This window comes from Brassica napus, chromosome A3, assembly GCF_020379485.1.
Source record: "Brassica napus cultivar Da-Ae chromosome A3, Da-Ae, whole genome shotgun sequence".
Classification (NCBI taxonomy): Eukaryota; Viridiplantae; Streptophyta; class Magnoliopsida; order Brassicales; family Brassicaceae; genus Brassica; species Brassica napus.
This window is the reverse complement of record NC_063436.1, coordinates 28,993,930-29,007,763: the sequence shown is the minus strand read 5'-3', so window position 1 is coordinate 29,007,763 and position 13,834 is coordinate 28,993,930. Positions and strand designations below refer to the sequence as shown.

General features: G+C 40.1%; 1 pseudogene; it reads left to right on the top strand.

The window, feature by feature from the left end:
- Positions 1 to 6,048: 6,048 nt before the first annotated feature.
- Positions 6,049 to 12,516, top strand: LOC125591324 (annotated as a pseudogene).
- Positions 12,517 to 13,834: the final 1,318 nt, after the last annotated feature.

The following is a 13,834-nucleotide window of genomic DNA, read 5'->3' as shown; positions in this document are numbered from 1 at the left end:
CGTAATATTTATTGAAAAATAAAACCTCTAAAAGTTATTCATCATGCTCATGATTATAGAAGAGATAGCTGCATTTCGTGCTTTTGAAGTCTCTCTTTCTGTCTAGAATTAAAATTAAAATTTAAGTTAATTTAACTGGAAAAAAGAATCCTGAGTTGTTTCAAACACGTGAGGACTATAAGTACATGATCTGTCTGTGTCTCTTCTTTCTCATCAGATTTGGTAGTTTAGGTTTCTCGTTTACAATCTCGAAGCTTCTGGTAATATAATTATCTTCCATCTCCTTGATCGTAATTCCCAATCTCCTCTTTTCTAAAATTTCATTTATTTTTTTTGTTCCTTCTAAAATCCCTGGAAGGATTGAGAGATCTCAGCAAATGGCTGCTACAAGTGAGAAACAGAACAACAGCTCAAAGCCTCCTCCTACGCCTTCTCCTCTGCGCTTTGTTTTAACTTTTAAGATTTCAAGTTTCGATTTTGGTGATACCCTTTTGAGATTCGTCACCGTCCAGTGTAGTTACACACTTGAATCCGTTTTCTGATCAGTAATTCGTTGATGGTGCGTGTCCTTTGTTGTCCGTTGCATTATTTGTTTGGTCAGAATCGAGTCAGCTACGTTGCCAGGATCTTAACATGATCTCTTTGGCATTGTATTTTTTTTTTTTTTTTGAATGAATGTTAAATTTATTCACCAAAAAAAGCCTTATTACAACTAGTGCATACTTTGTTGCAAAGTTATTTGCATACTAATCCTCAAAAAGATAAGACTATAAGCTAATTACATTCTTGTTTGAAACCAAAATTGCATTAGCACCTCCATTCCTCTCCCTCCTTTCTTCTGCACCAATGTGATTCTGTTTCTGATCCCCTTCTCAATCATCTTTTTTAAAACCGGTAGAGGCATCATCTTCTCTCCATGCTTCAGCTTATTTCTTTTTCTCCATAAGGCATATAACACAGCTTGGAAGGCATATCTGGTACAGAGTAAACTCTTCTTCTCTCTAGTCTTGTCAGAAATAATGGATATTATCTCAGACCAATCAACAGTGAAATCTTGGCGCAACAATCCTTTAGCTAGGAACTCCCATACCTCAGCTGATATATCACACTCAAAGAACAGATGGTTCCTCGATTCCGGAGCATTATGACAGAGAACACACATATCGTTACTCCCCCTACTCCACTTCACGACTCTGTCCATGGTCGACATTCTATCACGAACAGAGAGCCACGCCATAAACGCAAACTTCGGAGTCGCCTGTGTAAACCAGATACCCTGCGCCCAGCTACATAAAGGTTTCTTATCTCTCAAGATCTGCCAAGTTTCCTGAGTAGAGAACTCCAACTTATAACCCGAATCTCTTCTCCATAGACTCCTATCAACCTCTTCTAGACTTGAATTACTTCTAATGATAGCCAACTCATCTTCTATATCATTTAGAATGCTTAATCTATGCCTTCTTCTTCTTCTTCGACCATATAGCACAGCATCCTCTACCGTCGCATTCTTCCCCACCCCCATATCAATAATTCCTCTAGCACCCAATAAGTCCATAAGAACTCCTTGTCTAGACCAATTATCATACCAGAAAGAAATATGCCTCCCATTACCTACTTCAACCTTATAAAACAGCTTTGCAACACTTCTCAGTTTAAGCATCTTGTGCCACATCCAAGAGCCCATCTGCATCTTCACGTTAACTTCCCAAAAACTTCTTCCTTTTAGCAATTTTGCTCTAATCCACTTCCCCCAAAGAGATGATCCTGTTAGCATTTTCCATATCAGCTTTAGACCATAAACTTTATTTACTACTCTCAAACTTCTGATCCCCAAACCTCCTTCTCTCTTGGGACAACATACGTCTGTCCAAGCAACCTTGGCATTTGTAGATTTAAGAATTGGCCCGGTCCAAAGAAAAGCTGAGCATATTTGTTCAACTTCCTTAATACAACTACAAGGCAGTCGAAATACTGTTGCCCAAAAGTTAACTATACTGGTGAGAACAGAAGTTATCAATTGGAGTCTTCCGGCATACGACAAAAACCTACAAGTCCAGGAGCTTATTTTACCTCTTATCTTCTCCAAAAGAGGACTATAGTCTTGCTTCTTCATCCTTTGCGTCAAGAGGGGAAGCCCAAGATATCTCACAGGAAGTTCACCATCATAAAATTTGAAGTTTCTCAAAATACTCTGCTTCTCAATCTCTGAAATTCCCGCCATATAGATAGTAGATTTCTCCACACTAATACTCAATCCCGACCACACCTCAAACTCATCAAACACAGATAATACACCTTGGATAGACTGCTTTGAACCCTCCACAAACACCATCAGATCATCTGCAAAGCACAGATGAGTGATCAAAAGCTCTTGACACCCTGGATGATATTTAAACCTTCTCTCCAATATCCCACTATCAATTTTCTTTGACAGAACATTCATGCACAACACAAATAGATAAGGTGATAATGAGCAACCCTGACGAAGTCCTTTAGAGCTTTGAAAATATCCTGCAAGATCCCCATTGACTTGCACCGAGAACGAAGGACTCGTGATGCATAGTTCAATCCAATGGATGAACTTATTAGGAAACCCCAGTGCACTTAGACTCCGCAAGACAAACATCCATTGCACTGAATCGAATGCTTTGGAGATGTCAATTTTCATAAGACACCTTGGAGACACTTCATCTTTATGATAATCTTTTACGAGTTCCGAGGCTAGCAGAACATTTTCCATCAACAGGCGACCTTTAATGAACGCCAATTGATTCTCCGTGATGATCTGAGGTAGAAGCTTCTTAATCCTATTCGCCACAATCTTAGAGACAACTTTATATAGCACGTTACAGCATGCTATTGGCCTGTAATCCCTCATCTCTAGTGAATCCAGCTTCTTCGGGATTAAGGCCAGGACTGTGGAATTAATTCCCTTAGGGAGGAAACCAAACTTAAACACAGACTGCACCGCAATGGTGAAATCATGCGCAATCACTGACCAAGTAGTCTTAAAGAACTCTGCAGGATAACCATCGGGACCAGGTGATTTATTATTAGGCATAGCAAATAAAACTTTGCGGATTTCCTCAGCTGTAACTTCTTCCTCAAGCATTCTACAATCTTCCTCCGAGCACTGAAAATCAAGCAGATTCTGCAACTCTTCTAGACTTGCTCCCTGAAAATTCTCTGGTATGCGATTAAGAAACTCTGAGAAATAACTGACTGCCTCCTGTTTAATCTCCGCATGAGTATTCACCACATTACCATTCTTACATCTGATTTCACGAATCATGTTCTGAGCCTGCCTAGATTTGATAGCTCTATGAAACGTCTTATTGTTTTGGTCCCCCACATCCAACCAGTGAAGCTTTGCCCGTTGCTTTAGGAAATCCTCCTCCAATGTCGCAACATGTAACCATCTTCCATAAGCATCAGCTTCTTCCTTACTAGCTTCTTCACTAGGATTTGCTAACGTGTAGTTCTGCTTTGCGCAAAGCGAATCAAATGCCTCCTTAGCTCTTTTAGATAAATCCCCCAGCTTATCTCTACCCATTTCTCTAATCAACGGCTTCAAACTCTTTAGTTTCTTTGAAAAGCGAAACATTGCCGAGGTAGAAAGAAAAAGACGCTCTGTTCCCTCCCAAAACTCACTAACCATAGGAAGAAAGGAAGGAAGACTACCCATAGCATTGACATACTTGAATGGTCTCTTTATTTTCTCTTTGGGAGGAAATAACTGGACCTGGCACCTCATATGATCAGAGTATCCACCAGATTCAAACACTGAATACGCATTACCAAACCTGTGAAGAGCTTCTTCATTTAGCAAGACTCTATCCAATTTCTTGCAAATAATGCCTTCACCTCTCTTATTACACCAAGTGTACCGAGGACCCTGGTAGGCCATATCAGTGAGGCGACATCTGAGAACTAAAGATTGAAAATCCCTCATACCACAAGAAATTCTTCCACCATTCTCAAACGTCGAGCTTTCTTCCCCTTCCAATATCTCATTAAAATCACCCAACACCATCCAAGCTTTCTTCTGAAAAATAGGCGAATCATGATGATGAACTAGATCCATCCACAGAACCTTCCTCTCTTCTACTTGATTACTAGCATAAATGCTAGTACAGAAAAACCCCTCTTCATTTTCCATCTCAACCCTTACCGTTACTAACTGATCCGTCTTATATACAGGAGTTATTCGGACCGAATCCCTCCACAAAAACCATATTCTACCTCCTTGACTATCTTCATAATTGGTAATAGAGGACCAATCACTGAACATAGTACTCAGAATCTTTTCTGCTTTTCTCTCCTTTACCATAGTTTCCAAGATACAACCAAACTTGAACTCCCTATTATTTATCCACTCTCTGACCACGGAATGCTTCAACTCTTTAATAAACCCACGCACATTCCATGAAAAACACGCCATATTTTAGAATCTACGGCGAGAAACCCTTTTACTCTTAAGATTTACATCCGGAGCTTTAGGCTTCTGCACACGCTTTCCCCCTTTTTGCATTCCTGCTTTCTCTTTCTCTCTCGATTTTTGGTCCAGTAACTCATCCTCTATCATATCTTCCTCTCTAACTTCTAACTCTTCATCCTCCTCATTATTACCATCCTCCAGTTCTGTCAAGTCTTCCTTCTGCATTTCACCTTCCTCAATTTCATCCACACTCAAAACTGAAAACTTTGAAGCCGAGATGACCGCAACTGTCTCAGTTCTAGGCGTTTTCAACGAAGCTCTTCCCACTTTATCAGGTGAAACATTCAACCATTCCTTCTCCTGTACTGACCCACTACCAGATCCTTCTATAAGCTCCTTTAGAGCTATATCTTCACTGCCCTCCTTATCACCCCTCTCAGCCTGCTTTACTTCCATAATGCCAACGTCAACAGTGGGAATACGGCTTGCTGGCGAGCCCACTTTTTCACTAACCCCTCCCTGCTTCTTGTCTCTTTTCTTCATCACACATACCTTCTCACTATGACCCCATTTCTCACAATTGTTACATCTAGAAGGTAACCAAGGATAGTAAAATTGGGCTGTAAACTCCTTTCCTTCTATCACGAAATCAATCTCCTTTGGTAATGGCTTTGACACATCCACATTCACAAACACCTTCGCCTCCTCAAAATTTGAGCAAGCTAATGTTTCTGGATGCAGATACACAGGAAACCCCACCGTACTCGTCATAAAACTCAGAACTTCCCAAGAAAACAGATGCAGAGGCACCTTACTCAAATGAACCCACATCGGAATGACCTCCTCCTCTTGCTTCTCTTCCTCTGTCTTTGGAGTCCATTTCTTCACAATCATAGGAACTCCTGCTATATTCCACATCCCTCTCTTGATTATTTTCTCACGAGCCTTCTTATCTTTGATCTTAAATCGCATAGTAGTAGCATTGACATCATATACCTCCACTTTAGATGACGGATCACCATATTTCCAGATCTTGTTAACCACCATGTGAACCTTTGCTATGTGGGGAGCTATATCCAGAAACTTCCCTACAACGAAATCCTCCCACAATGGAGTAGCATCAGATAGCACCTCCTCAGGAATTACCACCCGATGCTTCCCCTCAATCGATTTAACCACAACATCGTATTTCTTCAAGCTTCGTTTATCCTGCGCCGCCTCCACCCATTTCAAATCCCCTTCCTTCAGATCTCCTGTCAGATGTTTTTCCTCACGTATCCCATCTTCGCGAACCTCTTTATTACTCTCCGACGGACCAGATGAGCCCGGCGGCAAAGCCGAAATCATCGGAAACTTTCGACGCGTATCGCAGTCAGAATCGCCTAAAATTTCGCCTCAGTCAAAACGCAGCGTTCTACTGATCATTTTTCCTCTTTGGCATTGTAATGAAGATCCTTGTAACCGAATCATGGTTATGCCACTTAGATCTGTGAGAGAACTTTAGTCTCATTGATAAGATCTTGTGGTCTGTTAGTTTGATCTGATTGGCTTGACTGAAGGTTGCTGATGTGAGTGTAAAGGTATTTACTATTTTTGCTGTTTGTGTCAACATGAGTATCTTGATCTCGGGAGGAGCTGGTTTCATGCATTGGCTCTCACTTGGTTGATAAGCTGATGGAAAATGAGAAGAATGAGGTTTGTATATTTCTACTCTCTACAGAAATTGACATGTCTCCTATGTTTGTGCATTGTTTTGATCAGTTATTGTAATATATTGGCTGTATTATTCTGCTCCAGGTCATTTTTGCTGATAACTATGTCACTGGATCAAAGGAAAACCTCGAGAAGTGGATCGGTCACCCTAGATTTGAGCTTATTCGTCACGGTATGAGACCCACACTCTTATTTTCATGTGTGAAATATTGTCTTCATGTCTGAATATTTGTTTTCCTTTTTTTTTTTTTTTTGTTGGGATTGAAATGTTAGATGTTAGGGAGCCTCTGTTGATTGAAGTTGATCGGATTTACCATCTTGTTTGTCCTGCCTCTCCTATCTTCTACAAGTACAACCCCGTTAAGGTTTGTGAGGAAACATATATATGTTCTTAATTAACATCCATCAGAAGCAATAGTTTTTCTCTAAATATCTAATCTGTTTTCTGCAGACCATCCAAACCAATGTGATTGGTACACTGAGCATGTCAGGCGTGTTGGAGCAAGGTTCCTGCTGCTCCCTATTTGTTAATCAAATCTTCTTTTTTCATCTCTAAACATTGTGTTCTTCTCTTAAAACAGAATCCTCCTCACCTCGACCTCGGAGGTCTATGTAGATCCTCTCATCCACCCTCAACCTGAGAGCTACTGGGGAAACGTCAACCCTATTGGTGTTCGGAGTTGCTACGACGAAGGCAAGGCAAGCGTGTTGCTGAGACATTGATGTTTGACTACCCACAGGCAACATGGCATTGGTCAGTTTTGTGTATGTTTACCCCCCCCCCCCCCCAAAAAAAAAACTCACCGCATCACTTAACATTAAGATTCTCATTGAGTCATTGTGTCCATTTGCTATTTTGTAGAAATCCGCATTGCTAGAATCTTCAACACGTATGGTCCTCGGATGAACATAGATGTTGGGCGTGTGGGGAGCAACTTCATTCCTCAAGCACTTCGAGGAGACGCATTGACAATTCAGAAACCAGGGACACAGACTCGCAGTTTCTGTTATCTATCAGACATGGTGGAAGGAGATGATACTGGCCCTATCAACATTGGTAACCCAGGTACTCCTTATAAAAAACACTATGGAGGATCGTATCTTTCTCATTGTTTAGGCTTGTGTCTTTAATCTCTCTGTTTGTTTCTTAGGTGGGTTCGCAATGGTGGAACTGGCTGAGACGGTTAAGGAGGTTATAATCAGTTTTGTCTGAACCATATGATGAATCTTAATTGAGTTTTAGTTTCCTGTTGTTTGGTCTTAATTGTTGGGTTTCCCTCCTTAAGCCCAAAACTAATCAAATCATAATCAAGCCTTAGCCCAAGAAGAAGAAGTATCTAGAGGAAGAAGAAGAGTGTGGAAGAAGAAGTGTGTAGAATGTGTTTAGGATAAGATCAAAAGAAAGTTCTAGAAGTAGCTTGTACATACCCCTCACTAGTATAAATAGGGGTGTTTAGTTCTCTTGTAATCATCCAGAATCAAGAAAAATAATAGAGAGAAAACATTTCAGCAAGAGTTCTAAAAATCTCCAAGAAATCTCCAAACACAAGCTTTAGTAGAAAAATCCCTTTCCTAAAATACGAAGGTTATCTCAAACAAAAACCGTCTACATTCCATCTTAACCTCTCGAAGAAAATATTATCCGCTAACTTTCTCAACAACTGGTATCAGAGCCGAGTTACCGGTTATCTTTGAAGAAGTGAAGATGGAGGCCACCGTTACCTTTGAAGGTGATATGTTCAAGCTCACGACGGACAACTTCTCTTATTGGAAACCGATGATGGAAGATCATCTTTATTGCAAAGATTTGCATGAGCCCATCATCATGAAGGATAAGCCGGAAGGAAAGGATGATAAAGCATGGGAGATTCTTAATAGAAAAGCGGTTGCCGTAATACGCAAGTATGTCGACCGATCTCTCTTTGAACATGTCTCTACCTACACAAATGCTTTTGAATTATGGACAAAACTTGAATCCATGATTCAAAAGAAAACACCTCGAAACAAAGCTCTTCTTGTTCGACGGTTGGTAAAGTTAGAGTACAAGGATGGCCAGAGCATGATGGAGCACTTGAACAATTTCAAGGGGATCGTAAATCAACTTAACAAAGTTGATATGAAGGTTGAAGACGAAATGCAAGCCCTTTTACTCCTTAGTTCACTACCGGAGAGTTGGGACACACTAGTTGTCACTCTAAGCAATTCAGCACCGGAGGGAAAGCTTACCATGGACACCGTCACTGATAGCCTTCTAAATGAAGAAGTTCGCAGGAAGGAGCGAGGTTCGAGCTCTTATTCAGAAGCTAACATTGTTGATAGACGGGGTAGAGAAGAGACTCGTGGTCACAACAGAAGCAGAGGACGAGACCAATCTCGAGGAAGATCCAAGTCACGTCCAAGAGTTACCTGCTATTATTGCGGCAAGCCGGGTCACATGAAGTCGGAATGTCGGTTTTTCAAGAAAGACAAACAAACCGGTAATATCAAACCAGACCGGTTCAATCCTACAAAGAAGCATGAAGACAAGACTACCACCATTGTGGAAGACCAGAGCGAAGAATTATATCTCATTGGAGAATGTAATCTTAGCTCTGATGATAGTTCATGGATCGTTGATTCTGGTGCTTCTTTTCACGTCACCCCTCATGGAAGCTTCTTCACAACCTACCAAAGTGGTGACTTTGGTAATGTTCAAATGGGAAATCAAGGAAGAAGCAAGATCGTTGGAAAGGGGGATGTTATTCTTACATCAAACACAGGATGTAAGATAGTTCTCAAGGATGTAAAGCATGTTCCCGACATTCGACTCAATCTCATATCAACCGGGAAGCTTGATGATGCCGGTTTCGATAGCCACTTTGGCAGTGGCAAATGGAAGCTAACCAAAGGAAGTTTGATCATGGCTCGAGGAAGTAAAGAAGGCTCATTATATGTGACTCAAGCCAAGCTTTGCAAGGAAGAAGTAAATGTCGCAAGTGATGACATGGATATATGGCACCGAAGACTCGGGCATATAAGTGAGAAAGGTTTAAACATACTTTCTCGCAAGAAACTTCTTCCCGATATGAAAGGTCTCTCTCTCTCACCATGTCATGATTGCTTAGCCGGAAAACAACATAGAGTCGCTTTCCGAAGATCGTCTACGCCTATGAGAAGAAAGCATATTCTTGATCTTGTGCATACTGACGTATGTTCCATGTCCGAGAAATCCAATGGAGGTGCATCATATTTCGTCACCTTTATTGATGACCATTCAAGAAAGGTGTGGATACATCTTTTGAAAACAAAAGATCAAGTTCTCGATGCTTTCAAGGAGTTTGTAGCCCAAGCAGAACGAAGTACGGGTCAAAAACTCAAGTGTGTTCGATCTGACAATGGTGGAGAGTATCGAGGTCCCTTTGAAGCGTTTTGCAAAGCTCATGGAATCAGAATGGAGAAGACACCACCAAAGACGCCGCAACTGAATGGGCTAGCTGAAAGAATGAATCGAACGATCACAGAAAGAGTTCGGTGCATGCTCTCTCACGCTAAACTACCCAAGCCATTTTGGGGAGAAGCCATAAAGACTGCAGTGGACGTCATAAATCTCACACCATCAGTTCCTTTGGAAGGCGATGTCCCGGAGGAAGTTTGGTCGGGTAAGAAGGTTTCTTACAACCATTTAAAGGTGTTCGGTTGCAGAGCGTTCGTCCATATACCTAAGGATGAACGAGCCAAGCTAGACTCCAAGACTAAAGAGTGCATCTATCTTGGGTCACCTAGAGATGATTTCGGCTATCGGCTTTGGGATCCGGTTAACAGAAAAGTTATCCGGAGCAGAGATGTTGTTTTCTTCGAAGATCAAACAATCGAAGACATCAACAAATTAAAGAAACCAAAGCTAAGGGTTGTAAGGAATGAAGATTCTTATAAGCCCCAAGATCATGAACAAGTGATTGGAGATGACGGCGAAGGGGATCCCATCATGGATCCGAATGGTGATGAAGGTGAAGAAGAAGATCAAGTGGAGCCAGAGGAAGAACATGAGCCAAGAAGGTCTGGAAGAGAGACAAGACCATCTGTAAAATACTATCGAGATGAGTACGTCAATCTTACAGATGAGGGGGAGCCTCAAAGCTATGAAGAGGCCATAGGAGACACTCATAAAGATGAGTGGGTTGAAGCCATGCAAGATGAAATGCAATCCTTGCATGATAATCACACTTACGAGCTGGTGAAGCTACCAAAAGGAAAGAGAGCCTTGAAGAACAAGTGGGTGTACAGGTTGAAGTATGAGGAGAGAAGCTCAAATCCAAGATACAAAGCCCGATTGGTTGTGAAAGGATTCAACCAGAAGAAAGGCATAGATTTTGAAGAAATATTCTCTCCAGTAGTGAAGATGTCCTCTATCCGAGTGGTTCTTGGTCTAGCAGCAGTTCTAGACTTGGAGATTGAACAACTCGATGTCAAGACGGCCTTTCTACACGGTGAACTCGAGGAGGAGATCTATATGGAGCAACCTGAAGGATTCAAGGTTCCAGGAAAAGAAGACTTGGTGTGCCGATTAAAGAAGAGTCTTTACGGCCTCAAGCAAGCCCCAAGACAATGGTACAAGAAGTTTGACTCCTTCATGGTGGACCACAACTTCAAGAAAACCAAGAATGATCATTGCGTTTTCATAAAGAAGTATGAAAGCGGCGACTTTCTCATATTATTGCTTTATGTTGACGATATGTTAATTGTTGGCCAAGATCGCAACAAGATAGCCGCATTGAAGAAAGATTTGGGAAGGTGTTTTGCGATGAAAGATCTGGGGCAAGCGAGACAGATTCTTGGAATGAAGATCACTCGGGATAGACCAAAGAAGCTTTTATGGCTGTCCCAAGAACGATATGTGGAAAGAGTGTTGGAGAGATTCAACATGCACAAAGCAAAGCCGGTGAGCACTCCACTTGGTGGACATTTCAAGCTAAGTTCAAAGCAAAGTCCAACAAGTGAGAAGGAGAAAGAGGAAATGAAGACTACCCCATATGCATCAGCCGTGGGCAGTCTCATGTATGCTATGGTGTGCACCAGACCCGACATTGCCTATGCTGTAGGAGTTGTGAGTCGCTTTCTAGCGAATCCAGGAAAGGAGCATTGGAAAGCAGTTAAGTGGATCCTACGCTATCTACGAGGCACAACGAAGAAGTGTCTATGTTTTGGCAATGGAAAATTGGAGTTGAACGGTTACACCGATGCAGATTGGGCTGGTGATAAAGATTCAAGAAAATCAACATCAGGATTTGTAACTACCTTTGCAAGGGGAGCTGTTTCATGGCAGTCAAAGCTACAAAAGTGTGTTGCCTTATCCACCACGGAAGCAGAGTATATCGCAGCAACGGAAGCGTGCAAGGAGATGCTATGGATGAAGAACTTCTTACATGAATTGGGAGTGGAGCAAGACAAGTACAACTTGTTATGTGACAACCAAAGTGCTATTCACCTAGCAAAGAATCCAACGTTTCACTCCCGCTCGAAGCACATCGACATTCGGCATCATTGGATCCGAGAAGTTCTTGAAGAGAAGCTCATACATCTCAACAAGGTACACACTGACGAAAACTGGTCAGACTTTATGACCAAGATATTACCGATCAAGAAGTTTGAAGATTGCTGCATAGGCACCGGCATGACAACGATTTCGGACTAAGTCGGGAAGGGGGAGATTTGTTGGGTTTCCCTCCTTAAGCCCAAAACTAATCAAATCATAATCAAGCCTTAGCCCAAGAAGAAGAAGTATCTAGAGGAAGAAGAAGAGTGTGGAAGAAGAAGTGTGTAGAATGTGTTTAGGATAAGATCAAAAGAAAGTTCTAGAAGTAGCTTGTACATACCCCTCACTAGTATAAATAGGGGTGTTTAGTTCTCTTGTAATCATCCAGAATCAAGAAAAATAATAGAGAGAAAACATTTCAGCAAGAGTTCTAAAAATCTCCAAGAAATCTCCAAACACAAGCTTTAGTAGAAAAATCCCTTTCCTAAAATACGAAGGTTATCTCAAACAAAAACCGTCTACATTCCATCTTAACCTCTCGAAGAAAATATTATCCGCTAACTTTCTCAACATTAATGATATATTTATACGCATGCAGCTGATTACCCCCAGCATAGAGATAAAGATGGTGGAGAACACACCGGACGATCCTAGACAGAGGAAACCAGATATAAGCAAGGCTAAAGAAGTGTTGAGTTGGGAGCCAATGGTGAAGCTCAGAGAAGGACTTCCTCTCATGGAAGAAAATTTCAGACTAAAATCTAAATTATATTGTAATGAGTCATCCACCAAAAAGAAAATGGCGCAACCATGCAAATTATAACTGTGACATATATAATATTAATTAAGATAACCGGTTTGGCTCAACGATAATAATTGAATGAAACCAAACCATAGATTAAGGAAATAGGGTCGTAAGCAACCAAACCATAGTTTATTTATTTATGCTAAATCATACTCTCCATACACATTCCGATATAATAAAGCTCCCACTGCTACAACAACACAAAAAAAAAAACAAAACAAGACAAGTTAGATCATTCGAGGAATTAAATCGTGGTCTTTTGTTCGAGTAAATCAAAATAACCATAGCAGAAATTGTAATCTGCCAAAAAGAGAGAAGGTAAAGCTTTCACAAAAGAAAAAAAGAGAGGAAAAGAAACATACTTGTCGCCTATGTTACATGGAAACGGAAGCGGGTACGTGGAAGCGGAAGCGTAAGGAAGCGCAGAAGCGAGATTTTTTAAAATATTAGGAAGCGGGTACGTATTGGAAGCGTATATCCATATATAAATAAATATATATATATGCAAAATTTTTAAAAAATTAGGACTAAAAATTATATGATTTAAATTTGAAATAAAACATTTATTCATTTATAATAATTTTGAAATGATTTTATATTAAAACTGTAAAAATACACATAAATTATGTTTACAAAAAATATTATATTAATTATTTTTAATACTTCATAAATAATTGACACTATGTTTCAATATGTGCTATATCTTTAATAAAAAATCTCAATGCATAAAGATAATTTATAGTATTATTTTTGATATTTGTATATTTATAACTCAATATTCATTACTATTAATTTTTTTTATTTTATATAGATTAAAACTATGGTTTTATATTTTATTGATATACATTGTATTTTTTTTTTAAACGGAAGCGTGATTCCAAAACGGAATCATAAGCTTCCAACAGGTTTTTAAAGAGAATATTTTAAAAACGTTTTGGAAGCGAGATTCCGCAAGCTTCCACGAGGTTCCGATTCCGATTCCGGTTCCGAAGCGGGAAGCGGACGTCCGATGAAGCTTCCGTGCAACGTAGCTTGTCGCAGTGCTCATAGAAATAGGACAGGAATGCTAACACCGCTCTTTCAAGGAAGACCACGGCTATTTTAGACTTCGGTTAAGACAACCAACGCTCTTTTGCGGCGGACTGTAGGCATTTTGCATGTTTGTTAGTATTTGCATCCAAATGCAACATCTAAATACTATGTTAATTTTTCTGTTTTTTTTTTTTAAAAAAAATTTGTAATACCATTTGAATACTAATAGTTAAAAATTAAAACTTTCATTATTTATATTAATAATAATAAACTAATTATAATATTAAGATAAATATATTAAAATTAATTTTTATTTTTGGCAGACAATTAAAAT